This window comes from Lepidothrix coronata, unplaced genomic scaffold, assembly GCF_001604755.1.
Source record: "Lepidothrix coronata isolate B3197 unplaced genomic scaffold, Lepidothrix_coronata-1.0 Scaffold182, whole genome shotgun sequence".
Taxonomy (NCBI): domain Eukaryota; kingdom Metazoa; phylum Chordata; class Aves; order Passeriformes; family Pipridae; genus Lepidothrix; species Lepidothrix coronata.
The window spans coordinates 946,795-972,466 of NW_016690362.1; the positions used below are offsets into that span (position 1 = coordinate 946,795).

The 25,672-nt window shown below is 46.0% G+C and overlaps 1 protein-coding gene across 7 annotated transcripts in view; it reads left to right on the forward strand.

Moving 5' to 3' along the window:
• Positions 1 to 25,672, forward strand: part of SLC8A3 (solute carrier family 8 member A3) — a 115,259-nt gene that overhangs the window by 39,530 nt on the left and 50,057 nt on the right. The window lies entirely within an intron of this gene.

A 25,672-nucleotide genomic window follows, 5' to 3' on the forward strand; every position in this document is an offset into this window, starting at 1 on the left:
ACTTTATTTTCCTAGCTGAGAGGGTGTGGAGATTTCACAGGCCCAGAAGAGCAGTGTGTAAAATATTTTTTGAGAACCTCAATTTTTGGTAGTGTTTCTATGTGAAAAACAGAATAAAAGGGCAGTTCAGACTCTTTTGGCTGCATGGCATTTTTGTTCCTTGTGGTGATTTGGAAGGGCAATAGAAAGCAATGAGAAGATGCAATAAACAGTAATTCCTACCATTAGGGGGCTTTCCTGCAATTGTTCCTGTTCTCCTTGGATTTCAGTTGGAGCAGGAATTTGGCTCTTCGATTTGCTTTCTTGACTTGGATGGAGATTGTGAAGTTTTCTCTCAAGCAGCTGTGGCTACAGACTTCAGTTATAGGAAGGGTTAAATCTCAGCGATTTGGGTTGAAAATGTGCCATAGAAGATTAGATCTAGAATCCCATTTTGCTTGTGCACTGATAACAGGAACTTATCAGCCTGCCACTCTTATTTGATTACTAAGACTTGCTACTGCAGAAACTGAGAGGGAGAGATGGGAAGTGGCTATTGATTGGCAATCAATAAAGGCTGAGGTGCTTTCATCAGCCCCAAGGAAGGTGGCACATTCACCTGCTAATTGCAGCCTGCAAATCCCAGAGAGGATGCTCTGGCATGGCATGACAGCATGTTGTACTATCAGAAATTAGTACTTTTTGATGCTGGCCCTGTGGAAGCTGTGCCATCCAGTGACGGAGCCACCCATCCTTCAGCCTAAGGTTAGCAACATTGACTGAATCCATCCAACATGCCCTGGGAGTATGCAGAACAACTGGGTATTGTACAGTGGGGCTGACTGTACTCACTGTTTGAGTACTGATTCTTCATTAAATAATAGGAGCTTGTGCAGTTGGGAATAGGACCAAGCCTCCATTTTTCTTGATAGAAGCCAAATGGAGTTTCATAATCTTTTTCTTCTCTCTTTTTCTCTGTGTATGTTTCTATATGCATCTTTTATCTCCTCTCCTTCTCTAGCCCTCCATTTCTCAATCCACGTGTGTTTTCACCTCCATGTACACCTTTGCTTCATATGCTTTAAAAGTTCTTGGAAAAAGGAGCCAGGATTGGCAAGTAATGCAAATATAAGAAAAGCTGAGGAACATCATGCATAATGCTGGTGTTACCTCTAGGAAGCAAGTTTTAAGATATTAGAAAAGTCAGTCTCTCACACAGCTCCATGTGTTCAGCATGCTGTGGTGGATAGAGACTGGGATGCAGATGGTCCCTAAGTTCCTGGTGACTGGGAACCAGAGTACAGAGGGGAGACCAGCCCATTCCCTTCTGATCTTTCCTGAATTAGAATTGATGCTGGACAAGGCCAAGGTACCTCCTGCCGTTGCTAGTTATCCGTACAGAGCACGGAGTGCTGCACCCTGACATAGGGCCATTAGTGGCAAACTGGGACATTGCTGGGCCCAAATAAATGGTTTTTAATGTTCTGTACGCGTAAGCAAGACAGACATTTCATGGCACTTTTGGCGTCAGGCAGGGAACATAACTTTGTTCTATATGAAATGAGACTTTGGGCAGAGCTTATTTCTGATAGAGAGGTTTATGAACACCATGTGTTGCAGCCTTTCCTGCTCTTCTTCTCCTTAGCCTGCCTTTCCACTGGTAGCATGACTTTTGTTCTGTAGTAAACTGCATGAAGCTGAGCATGGCTATGCCATGCCCCAGTTACCCACACCTGTGCAGGCTGCCTGAGCTGGGAGCTGGGGCAGGATGCTTGCTGAGGAAATACCATGGCCTCCTGAGCGTAGTTGTCTGAGGCATTTGCAACAAAAGGTGGTTTTGTGTGATAGCCTTCCCTGCAATGGAGATACGCCCTTTTTCTTGTACATTCTCCATTTAAACCCAAGAGAGGCGATTTTTAAAAATTCTAGTTAAGAGAATATCCCATTTGCATGATTAAATCCTAGAAGTCAGTAATGCCAAGCAGAACATTCATTCTGCCCCCAGTGTGTGTTGTTAAAAAATTATATTTAATTAAACAATTACAAACTGTTTATCTGATAATTTTTACTGAGCCACTGGTGTATATGAGAAGATGCATCCTTCATATTAAGAGAGTTACAGTGGTGTAAACCAGGCAAAATAAAATAAGGAGTGGGCCCTCATACAGGGATTATCAGCCCTTCTCAGTTTTTGCTTCCTTCAAAATATTCTAGGGGGATCTATGAGCCCCTTTAGAGACATCTGCCATCTTATAAAGTACAGCAATCTTGTTTTTCCCAGTAACCTTTTGTGAATCCCTCAGGAGGAGTTTGCATTCTGCCATCAAAATGGCAGGCTGAAAGCCGCTGCTCTAAGCCTTTTAGGCAAAAATTCCCTTCCAAGCCAATGGCCGTGTATTATGCCATTCACTGTCCATTAGCACTTTGCTTTGGAGGGTGAAACAGTTAACTTTGGAGCTATTTTAGCTGCAAAACTTTGGTGGCCTAACTAAGCCTGCAGTGATTCTCTCATTATGTGCTGTTTTATTTAATTTCTAGTATGTTGTGTAAGAGTAGTATACTAAGCTCTTGCTCCTTAATGACTCTGAGAAGTTTGGTCTGTAATACATAGAGATGTGCTGTACTGAAAGGTATTGCACTGACTGATATAATATGGCTTCATGGTATTTAAATAATGACATATGGTTATATTGTTGTTGTCTGCACTGTGTGTGAAGAGTAAGAATTACTTTTGGGAAAGCATGTCTGTCATGCCATGGGGCAAAAATGTAATTATGCCATCATAGTGTTCTCCTTGATATTCCCCATTTAATTTGGTTGACGTAGTATGTGTGGTGTGCCAAAGCTTGAAGAAACCAGCAGTAAACAACTCAGTCTGCTTCAAAAGTTATTGGCTACAAGGTACCACACCTGTAATGTTTCTACATTAATGCAGGCAGCATGAGGAGCAAACAAGAGGAGGTTGAAGCTTTGACCCAGTCCCAGAGATTTAACATCACTGGCATAAGTGAAACCTGGTGGGATGAGACCTTTGACTGGAGTGCCCTGTTGGATGCTTACAGGTTCTTCAGGAGAGACAGAGAGGGTAGAAGAGGTGGAGGGGTGGCGCTGTATGTTATAGAAGGGTTAGAATGTATGGAGCTCACAGCTGGCAATGGCACAGTTGAGAGCCTCTGGGTAAGAATCAAGGGGCAAACAAATGATGTGTGTGGATGTCACTGTGGGAGTCTGCTATAGACCTCCCAACCAGGACAATGACGCTGATGAATTATTCCTTGAGGAACTAGGGAACACTCCCAGGTCAAGTGCCCTTGTCCTTATGGGGGACTTCAACTTGCCAGAAATTCCCTGGGAGCATCACACAGCTGGTACAACTTGGGCCAGAAGATTCCTGAAAAACCTGGATGACAGCTTTATGGAACAGGTCTTAAGGGAACCAACTCAGAAAGATGCCCTCCTTGATCTGCTGCTTGTCAACAGAGTGGATCTTGTGAGCAAAGTGGACATTGGTGGCCATCTTGGCCACAGTGACCATGAAGTTATTGTTTAAAATCTCTGTTGACAGGAAGAAAAGTGCCAGCAAATCCTCAGCTCTGGTCATGAGGAGAGCAGACTTCAGGCTACTCAGGGAATTACCCCTGGGAAAATGTTTTTGCAGATGCTGGGGTCCATCAGTGCTGGTCACTTTTCAAACATCACCTCCTAAGTGCACAGGAGCAGGTAGTTCCCAGATGTTGGAAGTCAGCAGGTGAGGCAGAAGGTCAGCTTGGCTGAGCAGGGATCTTCTCTTGGAAATAATGTGAAAAGAGGAAGGTGTATGCCCAGTGGAAGCAAGGTCAAGTGATGTGGGAAGAATACAGAGATGCTGCCTGCTGCTGTAGGGAGAATATTCTTGTGGCCAAAGCTCAGCTGGAGTTGAAGCTGCCAGAAATGTGGGGGACAATAAAAGGAGTTTTTTCAAACATATTAATGGCAATAGGCAGTATAGAAATATCATCAACCCGTTACAGGATGAGGATGGTCACCTCAGAAACGGGGACAGAGACACGGCAGAGATGTTTAACGCTTTCTTTGCCTCTGTCTTCAACACGGATGATGGACCAAGGGGGTCTCTCTGCCCTGAGCTGGAAGACCAGCACTGCGAGAATGATCACTTCCCAGTTGACCCTGAAATTGTGCAGGATCTGCTGCTTCAGCTGGATCGCTACAAATCTATGGGCCTGATGGGAACCCGGGGCACCTGGAAGCACCCTTGAGCTCTGGAAACAGCACAGTTCCGTGGCAGTGCTGGCTGTGCAGCACCTAGTATGAGCACAGCTTGGATTTCTGCCTGACACAGGTCTGTTATGCTGTGTTCCCAGCGGCCACTGGGGGAAAATCCAGCTTTGCTGCCACCTTTATTTTGGCTCCATTTGCCATAACTAGTAGGCTAGGATTAGAGTAGACAATTTCTGTTGGGATTTTTTTTCCCAGTGGTAATACAGCTGAGCATCTTTTCCCATTTTGGCCATGCTTAACAGCCTTATATGATGCAGCTGTAAGGGAAATAGTTTAGGAAGCATCTCTGCTCAGTTACTAGTAGTCCTAGTGGTGAAAGGGTACGTGAGGGACACCTAGTCCAGCCCAGGACGAAGGTTACCTGTTTAGCATAAAGACTGAGCAGTAGTGGTTTGACTGGCCAGACTTGGTGAGCTGGGAGCACTCACAGGGCAGCTGAGGCAGCTGGAAGCAGGAAGGTCTGTTTCAATCTGTTGCTAAAATGCCTGTGGCTACTGTAGGCCTGTCTGGCTGATTCCATTTTTCAACCATTGCCTTGTAACACATAAGATAGGGAAAGCTGTCTTCTTCTCATGGACCTGCCTCAGTTTTGCTGTGCAGCTGTGGGAAAGCTGCATTCCTGCTCTGTGCCCCAGTTTCCCCACATGGAAAATGGGGGTAATGTAGAAGCTGTTATCTTTCCTAATGCTGCAATATCATGGAAAGTCTCTTGCCTTGGGTCTTGTCCCTGGTCACTGCTTCCTGCACTGCTCTTCCAGGAGGACCCAGGACTGAGCATCTCTGTCCTAACAGGGGACATGTAAGAAGGGTCAGAGTGATTTTGAGGAAGATTGGAACTAAATCAGAAGAGGTAGCTGCCTTAGCAGCCTACCCAGCTATGGGGAGGGATGAAGCTAAAGGCATCTGTCCTTCATTGGTTGCCAGTATGGCAGGACACTGGCTTCAGCAGAGCTCTGTGTAGGATCAGGTCCTTACATGTATCCAATGGCATGGACTGTGATCAGGGGAATGCAGAACTAAAAATTATGTCAAACAGGGCATCTTCAGTGTCCTGGCCCCCACTGGACTGAGTATCTCTTCCTTCTGGGGACCGAATATGTTTTTCAAGTACATTCATTGCACTACACATTAGCTCACAGCTTAGTATCTTTCAGCAGTAATGGAGAAAACTATCACTTGGCATTGGGCTGAATGGAGTGAAATCACCTGCTGCATTGCAACCCTAGGTCTAATATACTTATAATATGTTAAGCATAGAAGAACATTTTCTTTCAGATGGAAGGAAAGATCTTTTAAATTTTACTTTCAGGGTATTGCTTGCTTAGCAATCTCAATACTGTATTTCTTAAAGAAAGGAGAACTATCTAAATGTTCCTACCCACGTTATACATCTCACTGTGGGTAATTAAAATAGATAATTTTTGAAATCAGAGCTACCTCTCATCATTTGCATGAGGTCATGTGGTACTGTGAGGATCTGTCCACAGTCTCTTCATATAGATGCTGCCTAGCCTTGGACATGTCCACAGGTGTGAGGTGTCCCTTGGTAACTGGAGAAAAGTTAATGGGCTTGTTCAGAGGTGTAAGGGGAGAAGAATAGCTTTTTCTTCAGATGGAGGCTAGATCAATAGGAGCATTTCTTTGCTGAAGGGCCTCATTTGTGCTTGGTTAAAAAGTCAGCTGGACAGGCTAAGCAGAGACTACTGTGACAACTTGAAGCCTTGAGAAAACCCCCGAAAGGTTTGGCATGAATTCTCTCATGGCAGAGAGGGGTCCTGCTCCAGCCTGCTGGAGAAGGGAAGGCCCCAGAGATCTGCCCCTTCCCCATAATGTGCTGGGAGAGCAGTGGGGAATGGTACCCTGGCTCCTCCTGGCTTAGTGGCTGGCATTTGCACTCTGGTGGTGGGCTTTTCCCACTTGCCATGGGCTCCCTGCCTGTGGGAGAACTGTTGGCATGATGTTGACTACATGGCATGGTGTGCTTCCTGGGCTGTGCTGTACACAGGGGACATGATGGATACAGGACTTAAGAAAATAATTGTCTGCTCCCTTCCTCTGCCAGCTTCTCAGCTTTAATGTTATCCAAGGGTGGTCTTGTCTCTGTTAATTGCTTCTATTTGTGCAGGCAGCATGGGTAAGCTATTCTCGATCTTCCACAAATGGGATAGCTATGGAAAAACAGACTGGGATGTCTCCTGGCTTGTCTGTCAGCACCAGCCTTTCCTGTAAAATTACAAGGTCTTTATTACCGGGGAAAGCAGACAAGGTCATGTCTGACTCTCAGATCCTAGGCTGGGCTTGCAGAAGTGGCAGTTAAAAATAAATAAAATGGTAATCGTTTTACTTGAAAACTGAACCTATTTCATGTGGGAACCATTGCAGAAGGAAACCCAAATGAACGAACAAATGAACAAAAAAAAAAACAAACCAGCAACAATAAAAAAAAATTACAGAGTCCCTCTGACATTAACCATACTCTGGGAAGCTAAATGTGTCTCCTTCTAACCCTCTAATATTTAAAGCATCTAATTAGCAAAGCCAAGCAGTTACGCCCAAGACCACCAGTCATCTCTGAGCCTGACACCTGTGACTTCCTGACAGCGTTTGCAAGGTCACCCCTTTCCTATCTTTCCCACACCCAAACCTGACATAGCAGGGAGCATGTACCATCCATTTCCCCCTGCCAGGGAGTGACAGGAAAGGTGCACTGGGAAGATGAGAAGCATGACTGATGGCAGCGTAGCCACGCTGAATTATTGCCTATTGCGTGGGGAGCAGAGATTTGCTTTTGGGATGTTGGACTCTAAATCATCCATCTCTTTCTTTTAAAGGTGAACTGAAGAGCTTTGCGTGTGGGAAAGAACTAGCCAACTATTTAAGAGTGCAGTAAGCTTTGAGCACAGATACATTTGCTTATTAAAAATGAGGATTGAAAATCCTTCCTCCTTTATTTATTCTCTGCTTTTTAGTAGTTGCTTTTGTCTAGTCAACAATACCAAATAAGTCAGTGTTAGAAGGGGTTACAGTATTATAGTTCTGGGCTTTCCAGGGTACTGCCTATTCCCTCCTGTTCTCTTGAAATGCAGTGGTCCTGGAGTGAAGCTGCTGTTGTATCTTGAGATCTTGGACAATGGGATGGGGGACTGGTCAGCACAGCCCCACTTCATCTAGAGTCCTTCATGAGGTACAAGTTGGTTATGTGTTTCTGTGTTGTCAGAAAATGCAGGTGTGAATGCATACCTGCATCTGAGGCGAGATTTGGGGTGCAGAATAGCTTTTAACCAAGACTTGTGTGTCACCTTACTGTGTGGAAATCCAGGCATGAGTTAAAAGTAATGTCAGGGTAACTGGAGGTTAACCTCAGGGAACATCTGTTTCTGTGAGCATGAAAATCTCAAACAGTAAAAGGATTCTTAAATTATCCCAGTCCTGATGTGATGCCCCACTGTGGAGTCACCTGCCCTGGATCAGGAGGCAGCAGGGCAGGGACCCTGCTGCAGGCAGAGAGGGAGTCTGCCTTACAGCCTCCGTAGGAACATCAATTTGCTTTTCAGTGGCATCTTCTAGCATTCCTTACCGATCTTGCACCCTGTTTTGAAAATGAAACTAAGGCAAAGAGGCAGTTTTGTGAAGTTAAACCATGAAGCTCTGTGGAGGGGAAGAATGGGACTGAAGTCCTGAAGCCTCCAGGGTCACCAGGGCTTTTCTCTGCTAAACTACTCTTCCTCCTTCTTCCTCCTGAAGGAATACATTTTCCTTTTTTGTTTCTCAGGCTTAAAGGGTTTCTTTCCTTTCTCCTTAGATGTAAAAGCACAGCCCTTAATGTGACATTACACCACACATGGTATCTATCCAGGGAGAAGGTTTGTGGGTGCTAGCCTGGCCATGAGGAGCCAGTCTGAGTGCTGAGGGTAATGGAGATCTGTGTGGGGAGTGTGTTTCCCTGGGAATTTCAGACTGCCAGTGAGTAGTGGGGAGCGTGTGGACCTGAAGAGGCTTTGTTAATGGAGGCAATGAGCTGCAAGCCCTGCTGGTGCCTACCATGAGCTAGGGAGACCTATCTCATGTCCCATGTACCTGAGGGCATCAGTAAGGGACGCTGGGAGCTGGGAAGGAGGGACTGGAGTTTGTAGGAGCAGAGGTGAGTAAAAGGCTCTTGCAGAGGAGTCTCCATCCAAAGATCTGCCTGCCACAGTGTAAGGCACGTGTTGATATGTGAACCATTCAGACCCTCAGAGCCACCCTGCACAGGGAGAGCAGGCAGTGCTGTGCCATGGGTGAAGTGCCTTGGTAGGAGTGGGTGAAGTTTTGGGACTAGAGCAATGGTTATCGCCATGGCCTGGGACCGAAATGCAGTGTTGGGAGTAGGAGGGTGGGAGTGCTCTTGCGTGGCTGCTTCTTGGCTCCCCTGCTTGAGCATATCCCTTCCCATCTGGTTTTTCTTTCACTCAGGGGCTTTAAAAGCCCAGATCCCAGTACTACCTTCTGTTTGAATTATCTCTCCTACCCTTCTTCTGGGGTGTGGGCTGACATTTCCCTTTCTAGCAGATGAATTGCTTGCTGCTGTTTGGTGTGGTCTCACCCAGAGATCAGCATCCCCCCAAGAGCCTGCTTGGGCTTTAATGAAGCACTGCCTGCCTTGGAGACTCCCATGGAGCTTTCCGTCTCTTTTGTTTTTATTGCTATAATAAATCTTGCCAGATTTCTCTAGCTGGAAGGGTGGGAGGGTTGAAGAGGGGAGGTTTCCTGCCTAGTGCATTGCAAGCTTTTATTGACTGCCAGAAGTACCAGTAAATCTGAAGCGGGAGGTGGGCTGGCATCAATGCGCTGAGCACTGAGTCCCGATGGGGATCCAGCCCAGTCCCCGTGGGATCACTGCTGCTTCACAGTCCCCACCAGCAGACAGATCTCAGCTTCAGGATGGAGCTAGGCTTACAGCCTTGGTGCAGCCAAGCGAGACAGGTCATCCACTTCTCCAGGGCTTGGGTCAGTGTGTCTTTGCAGATCTTCAGCAATCTTGGAGTGATATAAATCTGACAAAACCCAAAACCCTACCCTGAAGTGTCCTGACTGGCACTAATGGATTGTTTGGCCACCTGGCTTCCAGAGGGTTAGCAGCTAGCTTGTCATTTTAGCCAGTTTTTTTTCCTAAAATCTACAACTCCAAAGCCCAAACTATCTTTGTTTTCCGGATTACTGATTCTTTTCCTGTTAAAAATTTTTCTCTGTGTTTCTCAAAAGTAGTGTCAAGGACTGGCACTAGTAAAATCTGTGTCGCCTGATGAGGTTGCTGCCAGTGCTGCTGTTGGGGTCTCCCAAACTTCCTCAGTGAGATTCCTGCCCTTAGACACCAGCACTTCCTTTGGCATGGAGAGAGGACTGTCATGGGTAGAGCAAAGCCAGCAGCATCAGTGGTTGTGTGTCCTAAAAGGGTGCAGGCTGTTGCTCTGAGAGCACAGCAGGGTCCAGTCTGGGCATCTGGAGGGGTGGGAGAGAAGGAATGCTGACTTACATGTAGTGCTGCACCCTGCCTCTCCTCCTACACCACGCCTGGAGCAAAGGCCCTGGATATCTTTTCAGAAAGCACTAATGCAGTCAAACCTCAGGGTTATCACATGGATGTGAGTTCTGAGCGTAGGAGTCAACAGTCCTTTCCAGCAGGCTGCAGAGAGAGCACACTGTATTCTGTAGTAAATAAGTATTTAATACCCACCAAAACATTGTAAATAGTATTTGAAATGCTTATGAAAGCTTTTTTCAGAAAAAGCTATTAGACAGTTAATCTGCCGGGGTTCTCTGTGCAGATCTTCCCACTTTGTCAGGTTTATGTGTGAGGCTACAGTGTAACAGTAAAATCCTCTGATTTTATTTCAGAGATGCTTTCTCAGACTTGGTAAGAACAGGACAGGGGATGCGTGTCACCTGGATTCCTCTAAGCTGAGAAGAATGACAGTGTCTTTTCTCTTATTTTTGCCATGGCCCATTAGAACCGTGTCAACCAGGTGAAGTCCAGGGTTCCCTACAGCCAGCGACATTCTGCTATTTGGGTAAGGCTAGAGTGCTGTCCTTGGTTTCTGGTAAATCACAAAACCTGTAGACTGCAGCCCAGGTCAGACAAGTAATAGACAGGCTTGTCTGTAAGAGATACTTTCCTTGGATTTCTCAATGCATGTCATTTCGCACCCACCCCCATTAAGTCCAGCAGGTTAGATGAGAATCTCCATCTCTCTGCTTCTGTGAGCTCTTCACTTCTCTCTTTTAAAGGCAGCAAGAATCACAGCTCAGTGTGATGACAGAAGTGGTTGTGGCCTCTCTAACAATGACAGTCCTTTCTTCCTCTGATGTCATTTAAATGAGCATTAAAGGCAAAATGTAATGCTAGCAAAGGGCTCTTGAGCTAGAAAGCCCAGCTTTTGTAACTCATCCCATGAAAGGTGTTGATGTGGCTTGTATCTCATCGTTCTGGCTTTAATGTCCTTTAATTACCAGCCTAACGAATCCTTCAGAACGTGGCTCTGCACCCATAATGAAGCATCCTTGCAGTCTGACACCTCCATCCTTGGACAGGAAAATGCACACAGAGGTCTGTGTCTTCTCCCTATGCTCCTCTCATTTCTTCTCCCCTACAGATAAATGCTGGACTATGAAGCCTGTGTGCAGGCTCCACATCTAGAAGGGATGTTCCTGTCTTTCTTGTGAAATTTGGATGCTTCTTACAGCAATTCAGCTAGAAGCAAGTCTATCTTTTCAAATTAGATTTCAGCACACTGACTGAATTTCTAGCCAGAATCTGGCAGTTTGTTGGCAAGAGAACATGAAAAGAAATAGGGGGGAAATGTAAAAAACATCAGAGTCTTAAGGATGTTTCTAAAACTGGTGATGCTACAAAAATGGACATGGACCTCAACTCTGTGAAACCAATTCTCACATCCGTAATTCATAGTCTGTCTCACCCGAACAGTGGGGCCAAATGTCTTGGCAGGGCAGGGGATTGATAGCATCTCTTCCACAGTGCAAGCAATGTAGTGCTCTGGCTGTTTGAGGTCAAACTGGGTAAGCAAAAGGCTTTTTCTTCTCCCAGCTAGCCAACTCTCAAATTAGCCTTGTTGCTCATCCTCTGTTGGCTTGGGTATTTATAGAGGAGAGTGCCACTACTCTGTTCTTGTAGTTTACCATTGACAGTCAGCAGTCCCAGCAATGGCAGTCAATGCAGTGCCCTGTCTTGCAGGGGAGGGTGGACAGGCAAGAAGACGGCTCTTGGTGAATTCCCTCTGGAGAAGCAGCTCATTTTGTGGAGTGTTACAAGGATGGCTAACAGTTTACAAAATTCCCTCTGAAGAGAGATGTATCCCTCTGAAGAGAGGTGTATCCCTCTTTTGCTGTCCCAGCTAAGCACAATGACTGTTGCTCAGCTGATAAGCATGGGTGTAATGTAGCCATCTAAGGAAAGGTGGACCATGCAACACCACCTCAGCCTAAGGTAGAGCCACTTGCACCTTTGTATTTTCTCACAGGTATTTTTTCATCCTGTTCTTAATCCTTAATGTTCAGTGCAGAGGCATCTACAATACCCCTAGGCAATTTGTTGTAGAACTTCACTATCCTGATATATTAGAAAGAAGTTCCCAATTTTTGAGCTAAGTTGGCCTTGCTCCAGCTCAAGTCTCATATTGTTTATTCTCTCCATCAGGGACATGAAAAATACATTTTTCCCAAATCCTTTCTTTCCTCAATTCTTCCTGAATAAGCCTTTTACATCTTTGAATGCTGTGCCTAGAAGTTGCACTTCCTCTGCTGTGCTCTCTTCTGTACTCTTCTGTACAGTAATCCTTTAACCTTTTTTAGCCCTACTTACTTTTCAGTTGTTCTCCATGCTTTTCTGTGGACTTCTTCCATTTGGTCCATTTCTCTCTGGAGGTACAGCACCCTGGACTTGACTCGTACTCCAGCTGGGACTTTTTCAGTTCTAGGTAGCATGGAGAGATGGATTTGGTCCTAGGATAGCTGGTTCATGTCTCTCTCTGCCTCCTTCTCTAGCTCCTGCCAACCCATACTGTTAGAGCACTCTTTCCAATCCTTATTTTTGCCTCCTTTCTTAGCCAATTAGAAGTAGATCTCATCTGTTTCTGGAATTAGCACTGTGGTCAGCAAAACTTTCCCTGTTTGATGAGGCTGAAGGCATAATTGCTGTGGCTGCTCTTCCTGCTCTCGCCACTGCCTCTCAGCTTTGTGCCACTGTAATTCCTCCTTGTCCTCTCTTAATGCTCTCAAGGACATCTGCTTTCCTGCCTCTTGCCAGGGTGCGCTGGCTGCTGAGCACAAACCCTTGGGCCTAAGGACTATTCACTTCACACCCTGCCTATGAGAAGATGGCTGTTTATCATACTTATAGTCCATGCTCTGTGATGAAGCCGTTGGGGTTCCATCTGTCCTCAATCCGGCCTTAACTGGTGGGGTGGGATGAGAAGCTGTGTGAGCACTGCTCAGAAGTAACGAAAATGTTCCTGTTTTATCGATGCTGTTTTCAGCACAAATCCAAAACATAGCACCATATTAGTTACTGTGAAGAAAATTAATTCTGTTCCTGCCAAAACCAGCACACCTTCCTGTTGCATCTTAGTTGTTTCTGTGACCCCTCTGGCTGCAGTACAAAAGACTTCCTGAGAGCCTGCCTAGCTCTCTGAATTTATTGAAGAACTATGAAGTCTGTAACATGCTAAAAATATCCTTTTTCGTACCCAGATAATATTTTGAAATGTCTGGGGCAGACATCTTGATCCTATTTTTGGAAGATCATTTGGCTAATTAAGAAGCGACCTGGTGTTCTGAGGGGACACCATATTCCTACCAAGCCTTAGTTTGAAGAAGAAGCAAGGAGAGGTATGCTCTTCCCTGGACAGAGGACTAGCAGGATATGCTCTCCATTGCTGTCGCAGGTACTGTCTTGGCACTGATCCCCTTAAAGACCCAGGAGACCTCAGGATGGGATTTGCATATTCACAACACACTTCTCCCAAGCCACAAAAGGTAGGGATGATGAGGGACACTGTGGTGCCCTGTGTGTTTGCAGAGCTGTTGGTGACATCCCATGCAGGGGTGATGCTGGTACATCACTCAGCCTGGCTCCCAAGGGTTGGCAGAGTCTGTCCTCTCCTAGTGTCTCCCCTTGCTGTGGGATCTCATCCATTCATATAAGACAGGCTCATGCCCAGGGTCAACAGCTTGTGGAGTAAAAGGAGTTTGTCCCCGTGACAGAAGTACTCCATAGAGGTGAGTGTCTGTGAGGCCAGGCCAGCATCGTTTGTCTTCTTTTTCTGTGTGTTGCCTCACAGTGTAACATAAGCCTGGACAAGTGTGATGGTCCCTTCAGTGAACAGCACAAGGCAAATCCCTAAATTCTCCTGGTTCTCATTCCTCATTATTCCCTCCTCCTACTTTTCCTCTCACTTTCTGTCTCACTCTTGCTTGTCCATGTTGATGAATATTTTGAGATAGCTTAGAGAAGGCAGTTGAATTCCCACTTCTGATTTAGTTATGCTACTGACAGCCTGGACTTAACTGTGTAGGTCTTCTGAGAACTCAGATAGGGATGCCGCCCCTTAGCCACAACCTCCATCCCCAGAAAACTGTGTGCAGGCAGAGTACCTGGAGCAGCAGACGTGACTGATCTGTTCCAAAAATTCTCTGAGCTACCAAGAGTTGCCAAAATCCTACAAGGAAAGGAATAAGAGTTTCTTGTGTTCTGTGGTCACTTTGAGTGAGGTGGTGGGTATTTCTTGGAGGAGCCTTTTGGTGCCAAATCTGAATTCAGTATTGTACAACACCGGTAATCAGTTAATTGAAGAGACACTGTGATAATTGGAAAGAGACTGGAGAGAACACTGGGGCCTTGGGGAGAGGAGTTGGGGAGAAGATATTTCTCAAACCAAATGTGTTAGATCGGTCTGTGGATCTGCCTGAGGACTTGAGATAGCCCAAGGAAAAAAGACTAGTGAAAAAGGGTGGGGAGGAAGGAATAGGTAGATATGGTTTGTCAGATAATGGCATCAAGGTAGCAAAGCCATGACAGGTGGGGCTGCAATAGGAAGGGTACATTAGCTCTGCTGCGACCTCATATTTGATAAGAGCTTCTCCTCCCGTGCACAAGGCTTTTTGCTCCCATCTGTGAACAATGTTTCTATGAATTAGACATTTCTCTGAATCAGAATAGCATCACCAGTTGTACAAATTAGGATGAAAGGAGTCCTCAAGCTCTCAGACAGGAGCTAAATGCCTGCCAAGGCCAGGAGAAAGCAAGGACTGTTTAGAGACCTCTAATACAGGTGGGTGTGCCATGGGCACCATACCCAAACCAGCTGGAATTGGGCACTGCCAGGATGTTGAGGTGGATCAAACAAGTCACCTGCTTGGTGTGGCAGACATTTGCTGTTCTATTGTGGGAGGTAGGGTAAAGATAGGGTCTGTATAGCATGCTCTGGGAAGTAAAGAATTCCAGCTGGCTTTTGCTCTTGGAAAAGCAGGCACAGCTGTTGGTGACAACTGCAGATGAAGAGGTAGGGAGATTGCCTGGGATGCCTCCACTTTCTGCCTTTTTGAAGATCTCAGGAGGCACTTCTAGTGACATTAGTGCAACAGCAAGTATCAAAAAAACTGTTCCCACCCCTCTGAGACATAGGGAACTGCACAAAACTTCACTGTGGCTATATATACAGCACTGCTTCCAGGATTATCTGCTAAAAGGTTGCTCTTGGATCTTGGTGTAATGCTTGCTTTACACAATATTTCTAGCATTAGTTATTTTTAACTGCATGTCTTTGATACACTCAGCATGTCTGAAGCTTGCTCTTTTTTTCTGGGTTGTGAGATGAACCCCGGGTTGGCCATCAGCTATTAGTCTGCCTTCCTAGGGAGGCTGTGTAGGAACCAGCAACTTCAAGATGAAAATCCCCTAGATCTACTGGCAACCATCTGAACCTAGGCCCTGGAAACTGTTCTGAAAAGACTCTTGTCTCAGTTCTCATGGTGGTCTCTTATGTGCTCAATGCCTGAAGTTCAAAGGAGACAATGTTGTATGGGTCATGTCATAAGGTCATGATGGCACCAGTCAGACCAGGAGCTGCGGGTAGGAGGAGAGATGCTGTAATGGATCTGTAACTATTTTGTCCCCAAATTGCAAATGGTGGGGAATAGTCCCAGCTTTTTTCCCCATTCATTCCCTCAACAGGTCCTGCATGGACCATGCATTGCTGGGTTTGGGGTGCATCCTCTTTCAGCTGTTTTGTGCAAAAGAGAGATGCTGATGCCACTCACCTTATCAGTGTCTCTTAGCCAGGAGCAAGCGCTGTGTGAACCTGATCCCACGGGGTTCCATCTTCTCCCTCAGAAAGTCAGACTTGGGTCACAAAAATTTGGTGTTACTATTCAGATGTATGCATTGACCTGAGCCTGTATGCTTTGACCTGAGTGCTTCCTCACCTCCTGGAAGGGTGTTAACCACAACACAAATGATGTTTTAGCTATAAGTGTGATACTTTAGCTATCAACACTGTGGAAAATGTGATAGAAGAGGAATTTTAGTCCTTGATAAGAAGCTATACATCTAGACATGGTCTTTTTAACTTTAATGTTGTAGGTAGCTTGAAATTGAACCTTTCATTCTGCACTGTCCCCTAGAGCTCCCTCCTCTTCCCACAGGCATGGCTTTTGTTGTGTAGAGTGTTTTTTGTTCTGAGACATCTCCTGTGCTTGCTTTCCTCAATGGACACTGATGTGACACGCAGAACTGAGCTGCCAGAGCTCGGGGTTGTTTTTTTCTCCACCCTGTGATGAGCTGTGACACTCCAGCATCCCAGCTCCACAGGCCACTTCTCCGTGCTTTTGTTCACGTCTCATTGTGAATGCAGCACAGGTTCGGGGGCAAAATGCAGTGGCTAGAGGTGTGCCCAGTTCAGGGGGCATTTTTGAAATACAGTATTTTTTCAGCATTACTTAGGAATCCATAAGGTAGCATTGCAGATTATTCCTGCTCCCCTTCTTCACTATTCTTCTCCTCCTGGATTTTTCCGTTACTCTAGATTGTTCCAGCCATTATCTTCTTCCCTCTGCTCCTCTTCTCTCTGGCTCAGGGAAGAGTTTTGTGGGTGGATCATGGGCTCTTTGGGGCAAATTTACATCCCTTGGTGATGCAAATGAGGAAATACATTATTGGAGTTGGTAGTACCAAGCAGCATAAATGAAATGATCCCTGCAGGCTTATTTCCATGGAATAAAATAAGGCTGAATATGAGAAAAAAAGAAGTGGGTGCAGCTTCTGTGTTGGATCTTGTTTAACAGCCATTGCAACGAATGAAATTTCACCTGTGTCCCATACAAGGGCCAGCTGGTAGGCTGGGCAGTGTGAAGGCAAGATCTTGGCCTCCAGCCAAACTGTGGAGCAGGGAAAGCCAGGAGGCTGGGAGCAGCTACCTGGGTCCTGCTGAGAAAGAGCAGGTCAGAGACAGGCAAAGCTGTGGGCTCCCCAGGGCTGAAGGGGTCATCTCTTTGTAGCCAGCCTGATGCAGGGAGGGCACCCAGCCCTTTGCTAGCTGGGTAGGCACTGATCTCTGGATGAAAGTGAATCCTGTAGGCTAATCCTATTAAGATTTTCAGCAAAAGCCCCCCTGATGTTTTTGCCCTCCAATATATTAAGGCTGAGCTCTGTTTTATCTCACGTTGCCTTTGCAATAGCCTCTCTGGCTTTAACCCTTTGGTGGCCTGGTGCTGTTTAAGCCTGATGACTTGACATGGAGTTTTTCATGGGAGACACGTGGGATGTGAGGACAGCAAGCATTTCACCAGCAGTGCTACATGCTCGGGGAGTGTGCATTTCTGGTACAGCCTGAGAAGTGTTTGATTAATACTGCCACAATATGTGGTGAAACTCTGGGCCTTGCACCTTCCTCTCTGGACACCTGAGCTAATACACTGGCTTGGGAGAAAGGGTGTGAGTGGGAGGAGGTCTTCCTGGAGAGCTGCTTCTCCTCAGCACACCAAGCACTGTGAGGGGCTTGTGTCCTGCTCCCACTACCATTCAGGATAGTGATTGTTGCAGCTTGGAGCGGTGTCTGTTGGCAGCTGCACATCTCCTCAGCTGCATCTTGTGTAGTGGCAGTGGCCACCAGATGCTGGTGCCTGGACCAGGCTGATACTACCTATGCAGCTACCCATGGTTTAGTAGTGACGTGGTGGTTCTAGGTTAACAGTTGGACTTGATGATCTTAGAGGTCTCTTTCAACATTTATGATTCTATGATTCTATCTTCCTCTGCTGCATCCTCCATGGAAGCCTATCTCCTTTATGTCCTGGGCTGGTGTCCCTGTAAGTCTCACCTACATGGAGCCAGACGCTCGGGCCACATGGTTGCCAGCCCAGGGAAGAAGGTCCATATGCAGTAGTACACTAGCACAGCTCAAACAGCTGCCCCTGACACTTTCTGTCAAAGGCCATCACTTCATGTCTGACTGCAAACTAATTACTGCAGTCACTGTGTGGCCGGTATCCAAATGAGTGGCTGGGGACAGGATGGGTTGGGGCTGGGGCTGTCCTCACACTCTGATGCCTGGGGATGTAGGATCCAGCTGTCCCAGGCAGGGAGCCTTAGTTGGCACTGGCAGAGGTCCTTCCCAGGAAGAAGCCAAGCATCCACTGTGTCTATGGGGTGCTAATAGGACTGGGATGGGGAGGATGTGAGGTTGTCTTGGAGCACCCTCTGACAGGACCCAACATGCAGGGGAGGTTTGATTTTAGAAATGCTACTGACCAGTCATACTAAATGGGTGTTTGCATGGCTTCAACCAGTCAGTAGGTTTTCCTGGGACTATTTGACCCTTTGCCAGACAATCGCAGAGTCTTTTTTGGAATGGCTGGTGTGCACTCGCACCATTCCCCCTCACTGCAGGGGGCAGTGTTTCCACTGGGGAAACACTGAGGTCTCACAGGGGAGATAACCTCGTTATAAAAGAGGCAAGGTCTGTCAGGGAAGCACCCATGTAGCTCGTTGGTCCCCAGGGATCCCAGCCATGCATCAAGACTGGAGAAACAGTGAGCTGCAAGCAGCATCACATTTTGCTCTCCCCTTGAGTTGCAGCTTCTGCATTTCGATTTCTTTTGGCTGTGGACAAGGTCAGAAGGTGTCACCGGTGTCCTGGTCAGTGGGAGCCATGGGAAGAAGCAGCCCTGTACAGGGAGCAGGGCAATGTGGGGGAAAACTTGGCTTTTGTCACATCAGCTTGGGCAGAGCAGGAGGGAGAGGAGCAGGGAGCCAGGGTATGCAGTCAGATGGGGGAGCAAGATTCACATTGGGACACCCCCAGCAGGCTCCTGGAAGGGGCAAGCAGGAAAAATGACCTTTCCTTGCTCCAAAATCTGTAATTTTTAACTATAATCCAACTATGATCCCCACTTAGAAGTCCCAGGCAAGGACTTCTTTGAAGAAACCATGCATCTCAACCATGTTCCCAGTGGTGTAGTATTGAACAAGATTGAATACTGGGAACTATTACTTGTTGTCTAGCAGATGCCCTGACAAGGAAGCCAACTGGAAATCCTCAGAGAGATTACCCTGATCTCCCCACAAACACTGAAGCATGGAATAGAATAACTTATTTTAAATATTAATGCTAATTTAACATTAGTTTTGACTTTGTTACTGGTGGGAGATACTATGTGACGCTCCTAACAAACTGAAATCTTCTTAGTCTTACAAAACTGATCTTCTGCCGACTGGTGGAAAATCTACTGTTCGTTTGACTATTTGCCCGTATTAGTGATTCTTTGAACAGCAAGTAAAAGCTTTTTAAAAAAACCCACCCATCACTCTCTTGTAGTGGTGACTTTCTTTTTTTTTCCAGGTTAGGAAAAAAAGCTGTAGGCATTCCAGAGGGAACAGTTTAATTTGTTGATACAGCATCTCAGAGGGTTTTCTTCAGGTTTATGTTTCCACAGTAGGTAAAGCCACTTGTTGGTGAACAGGCTTTCCATAAAGAGCAGTTTCCACAGTAGTGGAGATAACAGGACACATACATGGATACTAGGATGCCTGAAGATCATCTAAGACCTGAACACTGAGTCTTGTACTGCCGTAATAATGTTGAAAATATTGCTGAATTTGGAAAAGTAATCTGTAAATTAGATTTGTTGCTGCAGACCCACTGCCAGTGATTACCCTGGAACTTGTGCTGTGTCTGCAGAAATTAGGGCTAACTTTGGCATTCCCTTCAGTGCACCTTGGCCTGAGTTTAGACTCTGATAACTTTGAGACTTTTTGGTGGACATTTGTTGATAAAGCAGGACTGTGGTGCTGTGGCCAGATACTGGGAGGGACCAGGCCTTCTCTGCAGTGGTGTGCACTGGTACACAGAGTGCAGGGCTTATTACTAGTTTTGGTGGGATATTGCAGGGCTGAGTTGACCAAACTCAGCACAGGTTCTCCCAGCAGCAGAGCAAGGGTCTGCTCTGGTCAGGGTATGCTGTTAAAAGTAATCATTACCCTTTGTGTATCCATTATGAAAATTTCATGAGATGTAGAAATATTGCTCTCCCCCACCCATTGCGTCTACATCCCAACTGTGCTAGAAATTCACCCAGGTATGTGCAAATACCTGTGCAAAATACTTATGTCAAAGTATTATGCAGCAATGGCTTTAGAAAAGCAAACTCTGTTTTGCAGTAGTTGAGAGTTTTTTCCAGAGCATTTAGCAGCAAGCAGAACTGATACAGGCATACCAGCATCCATGACTGGGCAATTCCTGCATCTCTTCTGGATGCAGTAACATCTGTTCGCCACTGTGAATATATTGTGTGATCCTTTTTGTCCCAATTCCATGAAATTTGCAGATTTTCTGATAGAGCTGGTTGAAATACAACCAAACTCCTATTTGTTTGGATATTTCCTAAGCAGCACTGAAACATGGGGATATTATCTTTGTGTCCTGGCTATGTGGAGAAAAGAAAGTTCAAGGTACAGCCCTTGGCTCTCCTGAGCTTTGTGTGAGTGTGTATACGCATGTATTTAGGGATCTTTTTTCTGTATGATGTTTATCTCACAGGTTTACTTTAATTGATAAGATTTTACAGACCTGCTGTTTACAGCTACATTGTAGACAAAAAAGTGATGATACAGCCTCTGGGAATCAGACTCTACCCTTGGTCTTGTGAAGGGTGAGAGCAGAACTGAGCGCAAATGGTATCCACAGAGCACTGAGGCTGAGCTGTCTTTCAAAATAAGATGCTTCAGATTGTTCTAGTGAAAGTAATTAAAGTCAAACAGAAGGTGACTTCAGGGGTTTCTTTTCCATGCTCAACCAAACCAAGCCTTTGGCTTTTAAGCTTGGGGCTGTATAACCTCGTCTCCCTCAACCCAACTATCATGCTTTTGGAATTGCTGCTGATGACCTTGTTTCTCTTTGGCAGGCATGAATCATGCCTGTGCATATGTCAAGCTGCAAGAAATAGCAAAGGAAGGAATGAAGGAAGAGAGGAAAGGTCTCTCTGCTGTAGGGCACTTCCTCACTTGGTTCCTCCTGGACCCTTTCTGCTGGCATCCTATCTGGATGCACCTTTCCCCTGATAAAATAAAGGACCAAAAGCTCTGCGTCAGGTCTCCTTCCTTTGAGCGCAATGTCTGGGGTAGAAATAATAAGGTGCAGTGCCTTTTCAAAGGAAATCATGTGTCTGCCACTATTCATGAGCTACAAGGGTTAAGGAGATTAGCTGTTTCAGTAGATTATTTAAGGGGCTGCAAGATCTGTTAGTCTCTGTGTGGCTAGATGTCTTGCAAGTGGATGTGTTGAGCATCTAAAAATAATTCAATTATTTGTGCAAAATATCTGTCAGGCTTGTTTCCCTCAGGCAGGCATTTGCTTCCAGAGCACTGCTCTTGCAGAGTGAGGTCCCACCGGAAGAGAGATGGGAGTAGATCCCTGCCATGTCTGTGGAGTGTCAAGCTGCCCGTTCCTCACTCCTCCTCTCTGCAAACCAAGGAGACTCTGCCCCCAGTGCTGTGTCAAGTGGTGGGCTTCCCCCTTTCCCTTAGGCCCCTCTGCACCTCAGCCACCCCCTTGCTGTCTGTTCCTCAATGCTGATGGCTGGGCAGAGTCACTGCCAGTAGCCCCGAGGTCTGGTGCCACCCTGGCACTGGTGCAGCCGTAGGGAGCACGGGTCGGGGCTCAGCCTGGAGCAGGGCAGGCAGGCTGGTGAGGACAGGGTCTCTCTGCTTCTCCCCTGGCTGCTGGGGACATTTCTCAGTGGGAATAACTTGTGCCCAGACACCCAGTATTAGTCTTCTCCAGTGTCAGCGCAATAAAGATCAGTGGCCCTGGGCAGTGTGAAATGAACTTTGGAGGTGTTCTGAAGCTTTGGCTGTAGATTCTCCACCTGTTTCAATATATGAAAAATAATAAAATTTTTATAGATCCCTGAGGCATCTCTTAGGCAGGGGAGAATATTTCAGCTCTCTGTGCTGGTGTTACTCCCACCCACATGTAGCTGCTTCAGGTAGAGATGCCTGTGGTGGTATCTGATCAAGGTTAGAGCTGTGGGGTAGCACATAGGGTGGGGATCAGGAGCTAGGGAAAGGGGTCAGAAGGCAGCAGGATCTTAGGATTCTGTTCTAATTTTTCCACTGAGCTCCTGAGCACACTGGCAAGTCACTTACTTCACTGTGTCTCATTTTTGCTGTTTGCAAATGGGAACACATTTTACCTCGCGGTGCCACTGTGAAGCTTAATTAAGATTTGCAAAGTGCTTTGGTGCTGTATAAAAGCCAGTCACTTTAATTAATAAAATGAAGTGGCTGCACACTCTTGGCTTCTTTGCTTACCTGTGTGTGAGCAAGCAGCAGTTAGTGTGATAATACAGTTGATATTCCATACAGTTCTGTTTTATAAATGTCCTGTTTTCCTGAAGGCACCGTGGGGTGTCTTACTGACCTGGTAGACTCACCTGCTCCCAGACTTGTTATCACTTTTGGAAAGCAGGGATCAGTGCTCTCAGGTCTATCCTTCAGTGCCTGGCCCAGATCTCCAGCAGCTGCTGTGTCCAGTGTTACACAAGCCAAGGTTGGTTGACTCTGCAGTGACCCAATATTGTCACATGCTGGTCCCATAAGAGCAACCCAGAGACCAACAGCCCAACATTTTTGGCCACTCTAGATCCAGATCTGAGCATCCTTGCTCTGAAATCAGGAATCAAAACATAAGATCTGCAGTCTCTTTGAGTCTCCAGTAGGTTTGACTCTGCATCTGGAAGATGCACTATGGTGATCTCTGTGAGCTCTCTGCTCTCTGAGTGACAGAGGCTAGGTCATTCAAAGAGAAGTCCTAAATAAATGTAGGTGCAAGGAAGAATCTGCATGAGTGCTGTTGGTTTCTGGGCAGGTATCCCAGATGAAAGCTGGTGGAAAGAGCCCTCTGACAAGACTCTTCTTGGAGTTATTAATAGCCTGACTTTGCCCAAATTCTTGTCTGATGTAGATATTGGGGACAAGGCTTCTTCTTCTCTTGCTTTTTTGTTTGTGGAAATTGAATGCTCTTCCCCTTGTGAGGTTGTAATGGTTAAACCCCAACCAGCAGCTCTCTTTCTCTCCCCTCAGTGGGATGGGGGAGAGAATCAGAAAGCTAAAAGTGAGAAAACTGGTGGGTTGAGATAAAGACAGTTTAATAGATAAAGGAAAACCACGTGTGCAAGCAAAACAAAACAAATAATTAATTCACCACTTCTCATGGGCTGGCAGGTGTTCAGCCATTTCCAGCAAAGCAGGCCTCCCTCACATGTAATGGTTACTTGGGAAGACAAAAGCCATCTTTCTGAACGTACCCCCTTCCTCCTTCTTCCAGCTTTACAGGCCGAGCATGATGCCATATGGTATGGAATATCCTTGTGGTCAGTTGGGGTCAGCTGTCCCAGCTGTGTTCCCTCACAACCTCTTGAGCACCCCTAGCCCACTGGCTGGTTGGGTGGTGTGAGAAGCAAAAAAGGCCTGTTTTCAGCACAAATCCAAAACATGGCCCCATAATAGCCACTGTGAAGAAAGTGAATTCTATCCCAGCCAAGGGGTAACCAGGATAGCCACATACAGCTCCTTTCCTGTGGCTTGGACCTGTCCCTTCGTTCACACTGAGAAGGGTGGAGCAGCAGCGGAGCCCCATCTGTATGCTGTTGTCTTTCCTTCCATCTGAATGTAGCTGCAGCATGGATGGGTCTATACTATAAAGACCTCAGACTCCATAATTCTTCTCTCCTGCTGTTAATTGTGATCCTCAAATATTAGGCCAAATGGATGGTTTTCTGAATATGGAAGTTTCCCGTCATCCTGTCCAAGGCCAGGTCTATGGAGACCACCTGGTTTGATGGGTCCTTCTGCCTCATCCTCCCTTTCTTTCCTCTTCACCCTGGTCTCCTGGGCGGGAAAAAGGAGGAAAGAAGATGCTCTGCCTAGTATTCACTCCCCCACCCCATCCTTCACCCATCAGTAGGTGATGCAGCTGCCAAAGGCGTTGCAGTCTGGCACACCAGCATATCCTCTCCTGAAGGAAACAGCGTGGGAAGGCAGGAGATCCCATGTATCCCGGTGAGGATGATGTTTGAGCCTGTAGGTACCAGTGTTGGTACACTCTGTTAGTGTGCATTGCTGTGTGTATCTCCACACCTATCATTTGTACTGTAGAGAAGCACTGCCTCCTATCTGGAAGTCTGCACCACAGGGATGAGTAGGCGTATGTGTAGGTGACTGCTTTTTATGAGCTGCCAAAGGTTCGTACGTGCAACCTGCTGGGGTGCTTGTACTTGAAAACCAGGTGCACCTCCCTCTCTTTTCCACCCCAGCCCTCTGAGTCAGAGTTTTCGGTGTGATTTCTTAGCAATCACCTCTATGCTGGACTAAAACTAACCTTTGGCTTCTGAACCACAGTTCAGGCTTCTAATCAGAAATCCATATCATCTTTCTACCCTTGCAGAATATGAGTAAGTCAAAGCACAGGCAGCAGTGAAGGATCGGGGTGCGTATGGGCTCTCATATTGCTTCTTACTCACGTCTGTGTGACCCTGCTTAATATGTTGTCCAGAAAGTACTGGGTTAGCATAGTAGCAAATACTGGAGAGTCACAAGATCAAATTAAACTACATGCCACTGACAGATTTGATTTCAGGAGTGAATTTACAGCAGGGGCTGGATATGTAGAGTTGAATTCCGAGACCAAAATGAATTTCAAAAGTATAATTGGAATCTTTAAAGACTGGTGGGACTATTTTAATATTTTTATATTTTACATAGCCATCCAGTAGTACTGATCACAAAATTGTAGAATGATTTGTGTTGGAAGGGTCCTTAAATATCATTCCTGATGCTCAAAACCCCATCCAACCTGGCCTTGAAGACTTTCAGGGACGCGATATCCACCACTTCTCTGGGCAACCTGTTCCAGTGTCTCACAACCATCACAGTAAAGAATTTCTTCCTAACATCAAATCTAAATCTCTCCTCTTTTAGTTTAAAACCATTCCCCCTTGTGCTATTGCTATCTGCTTGTGTAAAAAGTCACTCTCCCTCTTTTTTCTAGCCCCCCTGTAAGTACTGTAAGGCTACAGTAAGATCTCCCCAGAGCCTTCTCTTCTCCAAGCTGAACAACTCCAGCTTTCTCAACCTGTCATAATATGCTGTTGCTTAAATTTGAAAGGGTGATCAACAGTCAGATCTAGCACAGATAGCTCTTAAACAGGTTATTGCTTTTTGCAAATCTGAGGGCTAATACTCAATTAACCTTGTAGCTTGAACACCAAGGAACAAATGTTGTTTCTTAAAAAATGTATGTAAGTTAGGGATCTACTTAATGTCTTTACTGTGGTTTGCACCAGATTTTAACCCCATTTTAATTAAACCACTACAATTTCTTGTGTGGTCAAAGTCAGTAAGAATGAGTACAAACTACTTGAAAGTAGTATGTGTAATTCAGTGGTGAATATTTTCTTGAATTGATGTTATGAGGCTGTCAGCACTTACTGTGCAATATACAAAGCAATGTGCTTTCCTGGTGACATCTCCCTTGATGAGAAGCTGAGTGACCAGAAAAGGACACATTGTTTGCCTGCGCAGAGAGGAGGTGAAACTGTCGAAGTCCAGTGGGAGGGGTTAACTTTTTTAGAGATATCCAGACCTCATAGGAGACATCCTGAGAGATAGGCAAAAAGCCACACTACCTTTGTCATTGGTGGGTCAGAGTTCAGCCCACATTCTCTCAGAAATGTCCTCATTAGAGGACCAGTGATGCACAGTGACTGAGCTGTGATGGAAATGGAGTGGAGGCCTCATTATTGCAGGACTAGCTGGTACCATACAAAGCAAACACGGAAGCCTTGGTTTTGGTCCTTATTCGTTAGTGCT